We start from the raw sequence: 14,926 nt of genomic DNA, 5'->3' as shown, positions 1-14,926 counted from the left end.
TCCTTTTCCTATTCAAAGCTCTATTTTTGTTTATTTTCATAATTCCATTTCTTTCTGATTTCTCCAGGATCTTCCAGTGGTTGATAAATCTCCCTTCATTGTTTTGACATTAAGAAGGAGAAAAAGGTGGGGCCAGCCCAGTGGCGTAGTCATTAAGTTTGCACCTCCGCTTCAGCAGCCCAGGGTTTGCAGGTTTGGATCCCGGGCGCAGACCGACACACTGCTTGTCAAGCCATGCTGTTGTGGCGTCCCATATAAAGTAGAGGAAGATTGGCACGGATGTTAGCGCAGGGCCAATCTTCCTCAGGAAAAAGAGGAGGATTGGCAACGGATGTTAGCTCAGGGCTAATCTTCCTCACAAAACAATAAGGGAAGGGGAAGGTGCAAGAAAGAAAAGTCATTGTCTTAAGTTTAATAAGACTGAATTCTTTAAGTGAGAATTGCTGTATGCCTTCTCATCCTAAAATCTAATTTGCAGATATTTTACTGATTACGATAATATCTCCAGAAAATTGTTACTTTAAAGTATAATTGATAAAATTTAATGTCTCTGTTTGGAAATTATAAGCTGTTGTGAAAATATATTGAATAAAGTGAAAACAGAAGGTATTAAAGCCTTGCTAGAAGGAGATTTGAAGAGTGAAATTTTTAGTGATTCTCTGGAGTGGCTGTGGCCTAAGTAATTAGTTGGTGGATGTTTTACGTGGCTCTTGGAAGCAGGTAACTCTACATACTCCTTGTTATAGTTATGGTGATATTGTCTATCAGTTAGCTCCTTTGTTTCAATTTTGAATTCACTATACGATTTAAGATTCTTTAACACTTCTGGAAAGTGAGTGTCCTGATTTGTTGATGAAATGTCTGGTTTGCTTGGGAAGCATATATCTCATGGTGATACATTGTTGTCCTGGTACTAATCAACCTAAAACAGTGAGAACAGTTTTCCCCAGGATCAGAGAATCCTTTGAAACTCTGGGTCTGTTTTCTCTCTACTCATTGAAAGTAGTTATGGTGACATTATAATGAACTCCTTAGAAATTATATTACATTAATTCTTATGGTTGAGTATAGGATAAGCAGAGTATTTTTGAGAGGAGGTCAAAGAAATAGCAATCAGAAAGGTTAAGGGAATGAAAATATGTGCTTGCTCTCGTCAGGCTAGGTCACAACTCTGTGTTTCTCACCTTAGCCAGGTTAAGGATAATGTATTAGAAGGTTGATGAAGAAACAAATTGTCAGTTACTTATTTTGGGGAAGGCTGAGCATCTAGATAGGGAGAATGAAAAGGAAGAAACATAGGGAGAATTTTACCAAGAGGGAAGCAGTGGGAATGAAGTGGAAATGAGGAAAAAAATGTGATCTTTTAGATGGAGGGGGTAGATTAGCAAAGGGATTTAAGGCTAAGTAACAGGCAGTGTTATGTCATATACGTGAATATAAAGGACCTATTTTACATTACAGACAATATTAATAGATAAATTGAGAGTTATACATTCTGTGTTTAAACATGCAGTTTGGAAATCTTCTGACTATGCATTTTTGAATAATTGATGTTCAGAATACATTTTGTTATCGATGAAGATGTTTGATGGAACTGATTTGCATTAAAACATTCATGATGATTCCGAGTAAGAAAAATACGCAGAAGCATTTAATTATGTTTCTTTAAAAATGGATGTCAAGAAAAGCATTTAAGAGTAAAGATAAAATGTAGTACTTAAAGAACAATTGTATCTCAGAATTCAAAATATTTTATAACTATACATGGGATAATAAAATTATTTTATATATTTTAATGTACATATTATGTTGAAGATCTTATGGAATCTTTTTTTTTTATTCTTCAGACATAATAGCTTTAAAGCTTTTGTAAATGAACTCAGAATCTTTTCTTTCAACAGTTCCCTGTAGGTCTAGGATATCTCTCTACTTATTGAGATATTTGATCTGCATTTGTAATTTTTGGACTTATCATATTTTTTCACTTTGTAGTTTATTTTTTAGCTGGCATAACTGTTTCTTTTGCTCCTTCTGAGTAGTTCAATAAAGTCTAATTAACAGGGGCAGTGTTGATGTTGGGGAATGCAACCCAGAGCCATTATTTACATAATGAAAAAAGGACATTCTATCCTGGAACCCAGTTACTATTAAATAAGCTATATTTACACATAAACGTAGTTATAAGACTAATGTAGATCAATAGCATTTGTTCAACTGTTATCTATAAGTACAGTACATATATGAATGATTCATTACACAGGAGTGATTCATTTGTTGTTTTTATCTCACCAGCTAATCAGATATTCTGTAAATGTATATTATTAAAGTGGGGTAACATTCTAAAATTTTTATATGCGGAAATGATTTGTGACAAATCTGATATTCCTTTCCTGTATGAAAATTTAGCTAATATACCTTTAGAAATCTTGTCATTTAGAAAGTAATATTAATTATTTTTGTTGCTGTTGATAATATGTTGTGGTTAGGCTCTTTTCTTTCGTTTCTCTCTTAAATCTTCCATATTCTCCTTCTTACTTTGTAGGGAGAGGCAAGGGAAACTCAACAGGACAATTTGAATTATTAGTACTCATTTAGAAATGGGAGAATGGTAAATTAGCTTCTAAAAAGTGAATCGGAGTTCCTATCTTCCCCCAAGATTAATTGGTTAATACTTATTAGCTGGTTAAAGTTTTTGAGCTTTGTTTCTCCTTTTTTCTGTATCCTAGCTGGGGTTTGTATATCCCTTGTATTTGTGGTGATCTATTAGCTGATATGAGAGATTGATAATCAATCTGGGTTAAAATTATAGAAGAACGTCATAAAACAGTATTTTATTTGTATTTCCTGAAATTTTAAATTATTTTTGGTCAGGATAAAGAAACAGAAAACCAGTAATAAAGATTTGGCGAATATTGATTTAATTTCACCCATATTATTACCTAGATGATTTTGTTTTCTAAATCTGCTTCTCTCTTAGTGTTTTCCATAAACCAAATTGTTCAGGCCAAAAACCTAGGACTCGTTCTTGATTTCTTTCTTTCTCTTACCCTATATATATAATCTATCAGCAAGTCCTCTAGGCTTTCCATTGCAGATATATCTAAAATCTGTCTACTTCTCTTCATCTTCTCTACCATCCTAGTACAACCCATTATCATTTATTTAGAACACTGCAAGAGGCTCCTAAGTGGTATCTCTGCGTGATTTCACTTGTGCTTCCTTAGATATCATTCTGTTCTTCAAACAATAGTCAGCATGTTCTTTAAAAAATTCCCTGCTTAAAATCATCCAGTGTGCTAGGCAACCAACCTATTATTTGGAAAACTTGAAAATAAAGAGAATCAAGTATTTATTCTATTTTTCTATACTTTTAACCACATAGTTGTTGAAGGAAATTTTTTCTTTACGGAAGTATTTCAGCTGATAAATAAAGAGAAACAATAGAATTATAGTATCAGCATTTTACAACCCCTAATGAAGTATTATAATAGATTGAAGGCAGTAATTATTACTGACTGCTAATATATATATATTTATAGAGAGAGAGAGAGAGAGAATTCTATACATTATCTACCTCCTGATTAGAGTACCTAAGATAAACTATGGAGTAGTCTTGCTAGAAATTTAGATGTTCTAATTAAACCTCCAGACTTAATTACCAATTTATACAAAATACAGGAGACAGAGGAAAGTGTTAAGTGACACTATGAAGATGCGGTTGGAAACCCATAATGTGGAAAATCCTGTAGGACAAATAACCAGGTTTTGCAACAAATAAATTGCAAGGAAAAAAACGTGAAGAAATGATAATCTATAGATTATAAAGACCAAGAATCTTATTAATTGCAATATCTGGACCTTATTTGGATTCTGATTTGAACCAATAAGCTTTTAAAAAATTGATACACAGGGAAATTTGAACACAGGCTAGACAGTTGGTGATTTTAATAAATTATTACTGAAAATAATGGTATGATGGTAATATTGGTAGTGGTTATATTTACCTGAAGAGTTCTTATTTTTTAGAGATACATACTAAAATGTGTGTACATGAAATGATATGATGTCTTAGGGGATAGATGGGGAATGAGTAAAGGTACAGATTAAGCAAGACCAGCCATGAATTGATAATTGTTGAAACTGGATGGTAAATATATAGGAATCTATTTTTCTTTTTTCTTTTTTCCCATGTATCTTTAAACTTCTTATAATTAAATTTAAAGCAAAATGCTTAGACTATAATCCAAACTCTTTATTTTAGCAGGTTCTATGTAATCTCTACTTACCTCATCTCTGCTGTGCTCACCCTTGCTCAGAGTACATGTATTTCTTCCTTTTCCTCAGATACGCCAAGTTTATTCCCACCGTAGGGCCCTTGAACTTGCTGTTCTCTCTCATCTGGAACCCTCTTTCCCCAGATGTTTAGTGTCTGTCCCCTCTTGACGTTCAGGTCTCATTTTAATGTCACCCCAGAGCTGGCTGTGACAATCATCTCATCTTATTTTCATCAGAACACTTACCGTGATTTGACATTTTCTTTTATATTTGTTTGTTTTTTGACAATTTCCACCCATTAAAGTGTAAGTTCCATGTGGGTGGTAGTAAGATCTTGACTATCATGTTCACTTTTAAGTTCTCGGCACTTCGGACAAATACCTGGCAAATATGATTAGTACTCAACAAATGTTTGTTGAGTGAATCAATTAAATGTTTGTGAAGCTGTTGAGTTCTAAGAACATTATTCATCTTTTACATTTGGAATACCAACAGAATATACTATTGTCGCCTAGTGAAAGTATTTAAAATTCAGCTGGCATTTTCCTTATTACTGTTTTCAAAGGCTTGTGTGGGAGAATTAACTCTATAGCAAAGCTTCAGAAAGATTTAAAAAAATTCACAAAATGTCAAATTTTCTCTTAGCATTTTTTAAAAATATTTGTATTTTGGGTAATTAATGTCACATCTTGTCTAAAAGCTTTTTTTCATATCTGGATAAGTAGAGGTTAAGTTTTGTGATATTTGTTTGTGTGTGATACGAAAATTTGGCAAATGTTTCTTGGCGCATGTGAATAATAATGAAACACTTATAATTATATCTTTCATTAAGAAGGAACTGGGAAATACTTTATAGATAAATGCATAGAAGAGATGAGACTGTAAAATTATGAGACTTTCTCTTTTTAAAAAAACCATAGAAAACAATGTGTTTGTTATAAACAAACAAAAAGTATATATCTCTAACTAAGCGTTGTCATTCAAAATAACTGCTTAGGGAAGTTGTTCATAGTAGTTATTGAATAAAATGATGTGTTTCAGGGATGAAATAATTTTCATCCTAATATTTATTATTAGAGATACATATATGATGCAAAGACTGGTGGATTCCCTCCTCCTGTGTCCTCAGGAAGCTTTCCCTTCACAGCACAATATGAACTGCAGGGTTGAGCTCATTTTGCCGTGGCCAAGGTGGTTCCTCTCACCATCCTCCATGTCTGGCATATGGGAGTCTTAGATCATGGCCTTTCTGCCAGAAATATGCCACTATCTGCTTCTCTTCTTCCCCATCTCCTATTAAGTGCTACAGATCTAGAAACTTCTCCAGATTTGGCTCTTTGCCAAGACATTTTATTCTAAGTGAATTTGCTTGTTTGTTGTTTTGCTCATTTCTTCATTTATTTCTCTATTCAGTAGAGATATTTTGTGGCTTGTCATGTGGAAAACACTAGCTTTGAGATTGTAGTGAATAATATAGAGATGAACATAGTATAGTATACTTCCTTATTCCAGGGATGTGAACTTTGATGGTTTCATTTTTGGAACTTCTCTTTTGGAATTGCCTTTAGAATGAGTTGTTAAGTTACATATAACACATTTGTAGTCTATCTTAGTTTACAGCGAGTCAGAGAAAACAAGCCTTTCCTCAGTCTCCCAGGGAAAGAAGGGGTGAGAAGACACAGAAAAGCACTAGGCCCCGGGTGAACTCAGTGCTGCGGCCACACGGGGGCTAGTTCTCTACCAAGGGAAAGTGCTGGTTTTCTTTGTCATGGTCTTAGCCTTGCTCCCATGCTCATCTTCTGGTTTTTAGAAGTTGTCCAGTTCCCAGAGTGCCCCCTTCCTTTTGTTCCCTATCATTTTCACTCTGGGGAGAAGGCTGCTTACCCTGTTGTGATGTCAGGGTCCCGGGGGAGCTGTCATTTCCTGTAGGATGGTGAGGGGAGATCTCCCTAGTACCTTGCCATTTGGGTTTCATCTATTTTGCTTAGAACCCAAAGGTCAGGGAGTCTTGGGGTCTCTCAAGGGCTTGTCTGAGCCCTGGCTGGTCATAGGGGTTTCTGTGAACTGCTCTGTTTCCTCCTTGGAAAACACCTGCTTGGAGGGTAGCTCAGTCTGGCTCCAAGGTGGCTTCTGGTCCTCAAAGGATAACTGGGTGCCCAGAGGCAAGTCCAAATCAGATACAGGTATCTCTGGGGGCAGAACAGGCTCTGGGGGAAGATTTTATTTGGGGGCTCCTGTTTCAAATACGTCACTCAGCTGTTTCACGAGGGGGTTTGAAGGGTCTCTGCTGCTGGTGTTCATAGGTATCCATGCAGTGCCAAGGCTGGAAGAGTGGAGATCTGAGTCCTGGCCCTGATTAGGACCTTCTAGCTGCTGCCCTGAAGGTTGGGCTGTGGGGTTTACACCTGGGTGGGAGTGCGCAGAGTGCCTACACTAAGTGAATGGAGATCTGCCACTCAAGCCAGGTGCTTGTTGTGCAGTGGAGGTCACACTGGAGTGACTGGGATGCTCTTGGCTGAGCCCATCTCAACCAGGAGTAGGGTGGGGCAGGGCCTGGCCTGGGTGAGGCTGGGGCTGGACCCCAATTCCACCTTTGGGTTCACAGCAATTCCTCCAGTTTGTTGATTGATGATATTTATTTAATCATTCTCCCATTAAAGGACATTGAAGTTTGAGTCACTTGTTCTTTATTTAAAAAAATATTGTGCTGAACATCTTTGTATATGAGATAGTACTGTTTTGGGATATATAATTTCTGTGTTTATTAAAGAGTTTAATAAAGCATGGATTATGAGTATACATATATATGTGTGTGTGGGCTAAGCGAACCGAATTTTTGACTTTGTGAATTTGATGTTTTCCTAGGTGTCTTTACATTATACTAAGTTTCTTGAGACCCAGTTTCTTCCTTCCTCCCTTCCTTCCTTCCTCCCTCCCTCCCTCCCTCCCTTCCTTCCTTCCTTCCTCCCTCCCTCCCTTCCTCCCTCCCTCCCTTCCTTCCTTCCTCTTTCTTTCAACGTTTAAGTTCTACTCTCTTAGCAAATTTTGATTATACAATACAGTGTTATCATTTATGATCACCACGTTTTACAGTAGATCCTTAGACCTTATTCATCATATAACTGAAAGTTTGTACCCTTTTAACAACCTTTCCTGTTTCCCCCATTTCCCAGCCCCTGGCAACCACTTTTCTACTCTCTGTTTCTATGAGTTTGACTTTTTAAAAAATTCCACATAAAAATGATACCATGCAGTATTTGTCTTTCTCTGTATGGCTTATTTCACTTAGCCTAATGCCCTCAAGGTCCATCCTTGTTGTTGCAAATCACAGGATTTCCTTCTTTCTCATGGCTGAATAATATTCAACTCTCTCTATATATATACCACATCTTTATCCATTCATCTGCTAACAGACACTTAGGTTGTTTTCAGATTTTGGCTATTGTGAATAATGCTATAATAAACATGGAAGTGCAGATATCTCTGTGATATCCTGTTTTCATTTTATTTGGATATATACCCAGAAGTGGAATTGCTGGATCATATGGTATTTCTATTTTTAATTTCTTGAGGAACCTCCATACTGTTTTCCATAGTGGCTGCACAAATGTACATCCCCACCAACAGTGCACAAGGGTTCCCTTTTCTCCACATCCTCGCCAACGCTTGTTATCGCTTGTCTTTTTGATGATAGCCTTCTGACAGGTGTGAGGTGATATCTCATTGTGGTTTTGATTTGCATTTCCCTCATGATTAATGAGTGATACTGAGAACCTTTTCTTGTACCTGTTGGCCATTTATGTCTTCTTTGGAAAAATGTCTTTTTGGTTCCTCTGCCCTTTTTTTTTTTTTTTGTGGGGAAGATCAGCCCTGAGCTAACATCCATGCCAATCCTTCTCTTTTTGCTGAGGAAGACTGGCCCTGAGCTAACATCGGTGCCCGTCTTCCTCCACTTTATGTGGGACACCGCCACAACATGACCTGACAAGTGGTGCGTCGGTGCGCGCCCACGATCCGAACCCAGGCCGCCAGCAGCGGAGCGCACGCACTTAACCGCTACGCCATGGCGCCGGCCCTTCTTTGCCCTTTTTTTAATCAGATTGGGTTTTTTTGCTATTGAGTTGTATGAGTTCTTTATATATTTTATTAACCCCTTATCAGACATATGATTTGCGGATATTTTTTCACGCTCAGTAGGTTGTCTTTTCATTTTCTTGATGGTTTCCTTTGCTGAGCAGAAGCTTAGTTTGATGTAGTCCAGCTTGTTTATTTTTGCTTTTGTTTCCTTTGCTTTTAGTGTTAAATCCAGAAAAGCATTGCCAAGACCAATGTTAAGGAGCTTACCCCCTGTTTTCTTCTAGAAGTTTTACATTGTCAGGTCTATTTTCAAATCTTTAGTCCATTTTGGGTTTATTTTTGTGTATGGTATAAGATAGGGGTGCAAGTTCATTTTTTTTGCATGTGGCTGTCTAGTTTTCCCAATACCTTTTATTGAAGAGAATATCATTTCCTCATTGTGTGTTCTTGGGGAACTGGTTTTCTAAATTTCTTTTTAACAGATACGTATTGGAAAGTTTAGTCATGCTATAATTACCTATAATGAAACTGAATTGTTGCAACATAGTTTTTTGGGAAGAGGACAGAGGCCCTGTGTTTTTAAAATACAGGGTGAAAGTTTCTTGTAAAAATCTTTTCTAACTGTTTTGGAGCACAGGTATTATACATAGGCCTTTAGGCAGGGATAATACTGCTGAATCATTTATTTCTCAGGAAATTTCTTCTTAACTGAACTCTGAATGGTTTTTAAGATGTGGCAGGACCTATGAAATTGAGTATTAAAACAACCTAGAATGTGTAGTTCTTGAAAGAGCCAGGCACTTTACTTGTAGCTTCATGGGTAGTGGGTTTTTCCTCCAGTTTGAAGGCCATCAGTAGACAAGTCTGCTTCTCCTGTGGTGATCATGCCTATAGCACCTCCTAGTGTAGAACCCGGGCCTGCAAACCACCCAGTAACTGTCATTATTGATTTGAGGTGCTTTCTATTTCTGTGAATGACAATGTCAGATGACAAATTTCAGTGATTTCAGTTGTGATGAAAAGCAGAGGACAAACGTAGGAGTATTGATGAAAGTTTCATGTGCAGAACTTTGCCGTTACAACTATTTGGCAATTTAAATGCATCCAGATCCAGTTTTGGGGAGATGCATTGGTCTTGCGTATAGGGACTTCTGTGGCTCACACTGCTAATGGGTGTGGAGTAGCCCTCCGTGAAGGCAAGAATACCAATTAGGCTTTTATTTTTACAACAAACCATTTTGCATTTGAACATCTGATTTTGGAGGACATGGCTTTTTGATTCATAGATATTTGCTGCTGAGCTTAGGTCATAATGTTTGGCCAAATATCTATAACAAAACTAAGGTAATTGCTGACTGAAAGAGCCTCGCTGAGGAACGTTAACCAGACATCCCTGAGTTTTCTTCATAGATCGCTTCTGTAGCTTATCTTCACAAAACCATGAAATTGTTGTACTCTGAGCTTTCATCAAGAGTCTGTGTAGGAAATGTCTATGCCTCTACTTCTTTTGGAAGATAATGGAAGAGGAATGGGACAGTGGGGATGGAGGCAACTGTTATTGAAAGGCAGTCCATTATATGGAAAGAATGTGGGCAGTGGTGCCAGAAGGTTAGTAGCTTTGGTGGTGGGAGGATATGGAAGGTCTCTTTTGATTATCTCTGTTTTTCAACAAAATAAGAGATTTATTGGGTCCATGTGTACCTGGCACTGCTTGGCCTGAAGATACAAAACTGATTAAGACTTGACCTCTCTCCTTAAAAGAGAGATTCATTCTTTAATAGGAAGACAGCAGTATGGTTCTACTGTTAGTACACATTTCTTCCAATTTTTTGGTTTGTGCCTAAGTTTTAGCCTTAGTTTTCTCAATGTAGGTCTTTTTTCCCCCCATTTCTGTTTTTTCACATGTCATTGGGGAATTGGGAGGGGGAGATATTGATTGATTGTTTCAGGCCGTTAGCTAACTTACATTTTATGTTGGGAGTGTGCATATATTTCTTTACTCTGATTTATTGTCCTGTACATTAATATTTCAGAATTACTGAGAGTATACTTGGGTCAAGGAGTTAATTCCTTGCATCCAGATAGTCTTGCTTTCTGATGCCAAAGTAGCTTGGTCAAAACTTCACCCTTTAATTTTATTTGTTCATTCATAACTAGTTTGCTATTTTAAATACAAGAATGAAAGCTACAGACTATATGCCTGTTCTGATGCAATTTTGCAAAAGTATATATTCATCATATCAAATAAAATTATTTCTTCAACTGGAAGAGAAAAAAATTCTCACGTTAAAGTGTGACTTGAAATTCATAATCTGATTAACATTAGACTAGTTGATAACAAAGATTTTTAAACTGACAGCCATGATATTTGATATAAAAATGACTTATCTGGACACTGAAACAAAAACAGAGAAAATATGTTCCAAATAGCATATATTTATCCTTATCATCTTATTTGAGAAACCATAGCTTATTAATTAAAGTTAGTTTCTATACAGAACACAAATTTGTATTGAGTCTCACCATGATCTAGTTATTTTTCTTCTATTTCATAGCATGGCTTACACCTCCGACTCTGGCCTGTGTTCTGTTATGTATGTGTCACTGGAGGCAGCGATAGATTAGGGAAAATTGGACTATAAGTCCTATTGATTTATGGCTTTTGACATAATTTTTGTTTGAGAAGGATATGATGACACTTACCTAAGTAATATTAGTTTTCCAGTTTTATAGGTAGCAAACTGAGGTCTAGAAGGATGGCTTTCATCAAGATTGCAAGTGATGTACTGATTGATCTGTTGATGGTCTTCCTATCCCCACTTCATGAGGGCCGGAACTTCAGGTATCTTGTTCATTGCTATATCCCTAGTGTCCAGAACAGTGCTTGGCACATGTAAATGTTGGTATTAATTTCTGAGTTAGGGTTAAACTCCATAATGATTATCATCTGTACCCACTTATTTATACTCTGGCTTTAAGCACGCATATTAGTGTGTGATCTGTAATATTAAGATAAATATGAAGACACCAGAAACCTATTTTGGCAAGAACAACTTCTAGGTACGTTGCCACATTCTCTTGCTCATCAGGGTACACGATTATTGTGAACAAGCCTAGATATAATGACCAATGTGCTTAAGTGAGAATGAAGGAACAGCTGCTCATTTAATGGTCTTTTAATGAGATGCGTAAAATTCAGTCTGTTTTCCTATTTCTTTGCAATTTAGTGATCTCAGGTTTCTTAGATGTCTTTTGGGTACTTCTGAAGTAATTATGTAGTTTAGGAAGTTGGAAAATGCTGAAGTTGATGAGAGGGGAATTAGGTTGTTTTGTGTGTTTATTTTTTCCCCAATCCTCAAACCTATTTCCCACCTATATCTGTAGCATCTCCATCTCTGTGTTCATATGTGTATTCCTTACTCTTTCTCAAAATCCTTTGTGTTAAAAGTAGTTCTAGCTAAAAGCTATAGCTAAAAGCTGTGTTATTTAGTTCTCACTAGGAAGTCACTTATGGCAGTAAATTTGTTGTTTTCTTTTCAGCTTTATAGATGGCAGGTCTTAACAGGAGCAAGGTGTGGGTCACTAAAATGTAGCAATTTAATTAATATATTCTAACAACAGATATGACTTTTTTTCTTCTTACTTCTTAGCCCTTATTTTTAGTCATTTACATATTTTTAAATTGTATTTTGACTGAATGTTTTCATGCTTAGTTTTATTCATGAGAAATTTCCTTTTAATTTGCAAAACACCATTTAACTCTGCTTATGTCATCTAGGCATATGGAAAAGATATTTTAAAATTACTTGTTCAGATCATTTTGGAATGTGGTGACCTCAGACATGGGCAAATATTTTCTTAGCATTTGGTTGGAAAAATAAACATGGTATGCTTGTTAAGAGAAATTTTAATTTTGACTGGCATGATATGACAAGCTTCTCTTTAAAGTAGCTTTTTTCAATGTAGTACTAGTACTTATCTAGTGCTTTTTCTTTTTTTTTTTAAGTCCGTGATCTCATTTCCTCTTGAGAGAAAAACCTCTATAAAGCAAACAAAAGTTGTTTTTATTGTTCCTATTTTGCAGAGTAAGTTTTGGGCAAATCATTTGATTTCTGAGTTTTGGTTTCTTTATCTGTAAAATAAGGACATTGAGCTAATCTCTAGGGTCTTTTCTAGCTCTAAAATTCTCTGTTTATACCATTGTAAGATGAGGAAACAGAGGCACAGGAAAGTTAAGCAGCTTGGCTGAGTTCAAACAATGAATTCATGATAAAACCTCAATATCTGACTTTCTGATTAACCTGTCCATTGGCACTTTCACACAACCCTTATGCCTATTACTGAAACTTTGCAGATTTCTTTCCTTGTTGAAAATATAGCAGTTTACAAAACTTATGCTACAGATATAATCCTTTTTATTTTATTTTTTTGTGAGGAAGATTAGTCCTGAGCTAACATCTGTTGCCAATCCTCCTCTTTTTGCTGAGGAAGACTGGCTCTGGGCTAACATCCGTGCCCATCTTCCTCTGCTTTATATGGGATGCCTGCCACAGCATGGTCTGGCAAGCGGTGTGTCCGTCCGTGCCCGGGATCCAAACCTGCGAACCCAGGGTCGCCGCAGCGGAGTGCACACACTTAACCGCTATGCCACTGGGCTGGCCCCTCCTTTTTATTTTTTAAAAACTCAAATATGTTTCTACAGTCTCAAGTTAAAGTCTTGTAATTTAGTAGAGGCTTATTCATATTAAGAAAAGGGGGAGGTCTTATAAATAGCAGTTCTCCTAGCAACTAAAGACAAATCAGAAAACAAAGCATATCTAAAGTTATGTAGTCTGAGTAATAAAGTCAGAAGTAAATCAATCTCATGTGTAGCAAAAGAAAAAAATAGGAAAGATTAAGTGACGATTTTCTTCCATCCTTTTATTGATCCAAAATTTGTATTTGTGTGGTAAGCATCGGAACGATGTGAGCTTTCTTTTGCTGGCTGAGTATGTTTCTGTCATGAATGTTTATAGAAGGAAGTTTTGTCTTAGTTGGAAAGTTGGATGAGACCTCTCAACCTTTAAGGGTTTGTGATTGAATCCCCTCCCTGCTCCTCACCTCAGTGGCAATGCCCTCAACAACTTTTCAGGAATGCATCTATTTTTCCAATTATGACATTTTATATAGATATAACACATTACTTCCTTTATGAGCTAGAATGAGGTATTTTAGGATGGCAGTCAGAGTAGAGTGTAGTTCAATACAAATTTAAATCTGAGTTCTTTGCAAAATTCAGCTAAATTTTCCAAAGGAAATATGATCATTCTGTAAAATAGATTTGTTAAATGTACCAAGTAACTTTTAGCTTTCTTGTTCTTATATAATGTGCTACCTGTAAAAAAGAACAAAAAAAATCCAACTTGTTTTGTCATTTTGGTGCTTTTGGATAAAAATATGTTTTATTCACCTTTTCCTGTAAGCAAATCCCTCACAAATATTTTTCAATTTACACATACTGATCATAGTCACACTTTCTTTCTTTTAGGTAGTTGGAAGGAAGCTTAGTGATCGTCTAATCTAAGACATTTTATTTTACAGATGAGAGAACTGAGGTCCAGAGAGGTTTATTGGCTAACCCATGGTAATATAGCTAATTAGTGACAAAAATAATTGAAATTTAGATATGCCAATTTCCCAGACTAAAACTCTTCTATTTGATGAATAGATATCTGGATTCTTGTCTATACCCAGCTAGATTTATAGTCTGGAGTTTTACCAAACTCTCCTTTTCCAGTGCTTTTTTTTTTAAACTAGAGTAATTAATGTCTGAATCAGAATTTAAAATCCAAAAGCTGCATTATAGTAGCTCATACTTAAAATATAACTGCATATGGAGCTGCTGTTTCTCACAGTTGGTTTCCTGTTTGAATATGATTTAGATCTTTAAATTTTTAGAATAAAATCTACTGAGCTAGTTTCAAAAATATCATGGTCAAAAGCTGTAGGTATTTAAAAAATCTTTAAAGTATTTATTTTCTGTTCTTGGTCTTTATGGGTTATTTACTTTGATTTAAACAATTACTCCATATAATTTTCTTATGTAGACAGTTGGTAGAATGATGCTTATTGATTTAAAACAAAACCAGAATTTAATGGTTGACTATTGAAAGCTAAAATATTCTTTAACAACACAAAGTCAGAAAATTTACATTCAACATTTCCGTGGTTACTCTTGCTTTATAATGTAAAAGACTCTTAAAGGATCATGTGAGGAAAGAATACTATGACATACCATAAAAATAAATACTTAGAAATAAAAGAAACATCATTATAATTAACCAGAAAAGAAAACAAAATAAAGGAAACTAATGATTCTTCTTTTTCTTATTTATATTATCTAAGTAAATAATTTTCTGTGGGCTACAGACTCTATTTTATATATCTATTTCCTCATACACTGAAAAAGTAATATAGTAAAGCTCTATGTTCTTGGGGTAATAAGGTTGTGCGAGCAGAATTCTTCAGGGGCTTGGAGAACAGTGATGCCGCACCCCGTTCTGTGGGAGACTGGGAGCAGGACCTGAGTCACACA

At 36.0% G+C, this 14,926-nt stretch overlaps 1 protein-coding gene and 1 pseudogene across 9 annotated transcripts in view; one reads left to right on the top strand and one right to left on the bottom strand.

Annotated features, from left to right (window-relative positions):
* NUBPL (NUBP iron-sulfur cluster assembly factor, mitochondrial) overlaps positions 1 to 14,926 on the top strand; it is a 207,912-nt gene that overhangs the window by 121,793 nt on the left and 71,193 nt on the right. The window contains exon 1 of one of the 9 annotated variants that reach the window (XM_087422818.1): positions 11,102 to 11,194. The exons of the other annotated variants lie outside the window; for them this stretch is intronic. The gene's annotated coding sequence lies outside the window, so the exon portion shown is untranslated. Of the gene's footprint in view, positions 1 to 11,101; positions 11,195 to 14,926 lie in introns of those variants that run through there. 9 annotated transcript variants of the gene reach the window in all.
* LOC101404336 (cell division cycle-associated protein 3 pseudogene) lies at positions 6,005 to 6,800 on the bottom strand (annotated as a pseudogene).

Source organism: Ceratotherium simum, chromosome 3 (assembly GCF_057802395.1).
Source record: "Ceratotherium simum simum isolate JZ-2026a chromosome 3, ASM5780239v1, whole genome shotgun sequence".
Classification (NCBI taxonomy): domain Eukaryota; kingdom Metazoa; phylum Chordata; class Mammalia; order Perissodactyla; family Rhinocerotidae; genus Ceratotherium; species Ceratotherium simum.
This window is presented reverse-complemented; position numbering and strand designations above follow the sequence as displayed.